Here is a 3,517-nt window from a genome sequence, read left to right as displayed (position 1 = left end):
TCCTCTGCTCTCTCTCTCTCTGGCGATTTAGGGTTTCTGCATATCATTCACATCCGCCCCATTGTTCTCTCTCTCTACATTCATGGCGATTTCACCTCTTCTCTTCCTTCTCTCCCTCAAATCCCATGTGAATCAGATCTGGATCTGCTCCCTCTCTCTCGATTCATCCCTAAATCATCGAAGCATCGAAGGAAAACATCAGATCTGGAAATCAAACATCACCACCGTCCCCAGTCCTCACCAGCAAGATCAGATGTCGTTGTGAAATCCGTCGAAGATTAGCACTCGGCGACTACAGCTCTAAATTAGATCGAAATAGCATGGGACCACGAAGGTAACCTTTAAACCCTAAAATGTCTTACCAGAGAGGCTCGATTCCCTTTCGTTGTTCGTCTATTTGAAGAAGGTCCCATTTGCTACTGCTCATTTTTCTGAAATTTTGGTTCAGATCTGATGCTTTTATGCTTCAGGTTTCTTTTAAGTTTCATGCTTTTTGTATAAATTCATGTTGTATTTTCGAGTTTTTATAAATTATTAAAGCAACTACTGGATCAAGAAAAAAAATCAACAGAGAGTTTTATTTAGCTTTAATTTTCAGTTTCTATCAATTTTGTTATGCAAATGTGTTGTTAAAACATCTTGTCATGATTTGCAATGAGTGACTTGACTGCGAATCAATATAAATTCTTTTGAAAAATAGTAATACTGGTTTGCATCTCAGTTGTTTGAATCAGTAGCAACATTTACATGAATGGAAGTATAGAAGTGTTTTTTTTTTTTTTTTTTGAGGGGGTGGTTTGGTTTGGTTTGGTTTGGTTTGGTTTATGCTCTTAACCTGATGTGATCCAGTTTTACGATTTTGGTAATCGAGCTATGTTTGAAGCTTATGTTGGTCATGTGTGGATATTTTCCTATGTGGTGATTTTATGTTTGATACAATTTTCATGTCCTGATACATATATTTTAGAAAGTTTGTTCAACAACAGTTTCAAGAGATCCAATTACTTTTTTCTAATGGTAGATTTTTTTTTTCTTATTTTGATTTTTATTCCATGTGTTGTGTTGTAGTTGGATTTGTTATTTGATATCTGAGAAGTGCAAGGAGCTTGTGGAGAAAGCAAGATCTAAGAAGCTACAACTCCATGAGTACAATTCAGGTAACAACCAGGTTACACGATGTTGTTGTAGTTGTGTTAGATGGATGTAAATGTCTCTTTAAGTTTAATGTTAACCATTTAAATGTTGACCTGTTTGTCATTATGTAACGGGTTGAAAAACATAGTAACATTTTAATGCTAAATCTTCTCTTTCATGACTGTTATGTGTGTTTTGTATTTAATTTGGAACAGATCAAGTGAGTTCCATCCAGAGGTCCCAAGAGTGAGACGTGACGGTTCTTATATATACGAGTAGTTTATGCCAACTGGAGGAACAGATGTTAAGGTTATCTAAATTCTTGATTTTACACTTTTTCATGTTTTTTCTTGAAATATGGATATTATTATTATGCAACCCTGAGGACTTAGGTATCATTTCAGTTGTCTTCTTGGTAGTCAATTAGCTGTTATGCATATGTGTAAAATCTTGCTCACTGTTTACTGCTTATGCTGTAGGTGTATACAGTTGGTGCAGAGTATGCACACGCTGAGGCAAGAAAATCTCCGGTTGTTGATAGTGTCGTGATGTGAAATCCAGATGGCAAAGTAAGTGATATATCACAAGTCCTACCCGCGCTAGGCTACCACCAGGCGCTATAAGCTCGCCTCGTTGCGCTCGAGCGCCTAGGCGCACGCCTTTTGCGCTTTTGCGCCTTTTGCGCTTGAGGAACTGTCATACTTGCTAAGGATTCCTCAGAGAAAGCCTTATGGAACAATAGAGGGCAATGTAAAGAAAGCTTTAAAGGTAGTTAATCACCTTTAAGCTTTAGACATGTTTATAATGAAGAGTCACCTTGTTCGTTTTCCTCATTATTTCATATTCCTTGATCAGATTGCAGTTGATGAAAAGGATTCTATTTTGGCAAGCCTACCAGCTGATCAAAAGGAAAAAGGGTTGGCACTTTATATCTCTCTTACTGATGAGAAGGTACCTTGCATGATTATACGCGAAAATATACACAACGTTTTTGGCCACGGGTTCTAGAACAATGTTTTTGGCGTTGCAGGGGGAATTGCAGACCCTGCTTCGGTATATAATGGACAAGGATCCAGATAGAGTATTAGTAGCTCTTGCATCTTCACTGGATTCTATAGCCCAGTTAGAGCTCCTACAGGTACATGGCATGTAATACAAATTGTCTTCTATGCAAAAGCATCAAAGATATTCGCCTTCCATTTCAGCAACTTATATTTATGCTTTCTTGATAACAATACTAATTCCAAGTTCGAGAAATTCTGAATATGCAAGTTACCTTTTATTATATGTATATAATTGCAGTATTTTGTTTTTGACAGGCTCCTAGGCTATCTTTCTTGCTGCCTGCACAATATTCAAACTAAGCTAGGTATAAGTCCACTTAGATTTTTCTAATTTTTAATTCTTACTCTTTAATTGTATTTATATATTTTAGGCTCACGGGAAGAGCGGTTGTGGAATTTGTGGTTGAGAAAGGAGATGGTGTACTAAGAAAAGCTGCTACAATTCAGGTATGCTGAATCTTTTCATCCTACGTTGGTATTGTGGCTTCAACTGATCTTTAACCCTATATGCAGGTTGTCTTGGATGGATATTCAGCACCACTGACAACGGAAATTTTACCTTCTTTAGACGATGATTCAAAACAGAGGTATTTTATTGCTGGTATCTAAATGAGCCCATTTTGTTGCTTTCAACATTTATTTATTTTTTGTTGAGTTACGCAGGGTGGTCATCAGGGTCCAATAATGGCGATGACATATCACGCTTATGGTGAAAGTGAATTGCTGGCAACTGCTGGAGCAAATGGCAAAGTAAATGTACGGGACGTTGAAGGGCATTTCTGTACACATTCCTTTAAGGGTCATAAAGGTTTCATGATTTACACCCATATGCTATCAGTAAATTGTGATTATAACATCGTTTTCACTTTTAGCTTTATTCTGGATCTGATGATACAACTGTTATGACCCATGAGCAATAAGTTATAACCTAAACTGACCTGTTACTTATAGACTGTGTGCTTTTGTAATCTGCAGGGATTATGGATGAGAATGCGAGTAACCCAAATGCATCTGGAAGATGTCGAATGACACTCATTGGTTCTAGCCAATGCAATGAGGGTTGTAGCTAAATCAGTTGTGACAACGAATGCAGCCACTGAGCTTGTTAGACGAACCCGAACCCGAAAATCGTTGCTATAACTCTCCTTATTTTGTAGATCATGGTAGACTCTCATCAAGTAACCTGGTAGACTCTCATCAACTATATATGAGGTAAATTCAAGCCTAAAGTCGTTTAAAGGAACCTGAATGACCCGTGCTGTAAACATTTGGACTGTTTTGGGACTATTCTCAAAGTTGCCCATTTGATCCAGGATATA

At 37.5% G+C, this 3,517-nt stretch overlaps 1 long non-coding RNA gene across 1 annotated transcript; it reads left to right on the top strand.

Moving 5' to 3' along the window:
* The first annotated feature begins 236 nt into the window (after window positions 1–236).
* LOC110887186 lies at window positions 237–1,711 on the top strand. The gene is made up of 4 exons (XR_002563124.2): window positions 237–334; window positions 1,069–1,157; window positions 1,350–1,443; window positions 1,614–1,711. It is a non-coding gene; the product is annotated as an uncharacterized LOC110887186 (long non-coding RNA).
* The last annotated feature ends 1,806 nt before the right edge of the window (window positions 1,712–3,517 follow it).

Source organism: Helianthus annuus, chromosome 11 (genome assembly GCF_002127325.2).
Source record: "Helianthus annuus cultivar XRQ/B chromosome 11, HanXRQr2.0-SUNRISE, whole genome shotgun sequence".
Lineage (NCBI taxonomy): Eukaryota > Viridiplantae > Streptophyta > Magnoliopsida > Asterales > Asteraceae > Helianthus > Helianthus annuus.
This window is presented reverse-complemented; position numbering and strand designations above follow the sequence as displayed.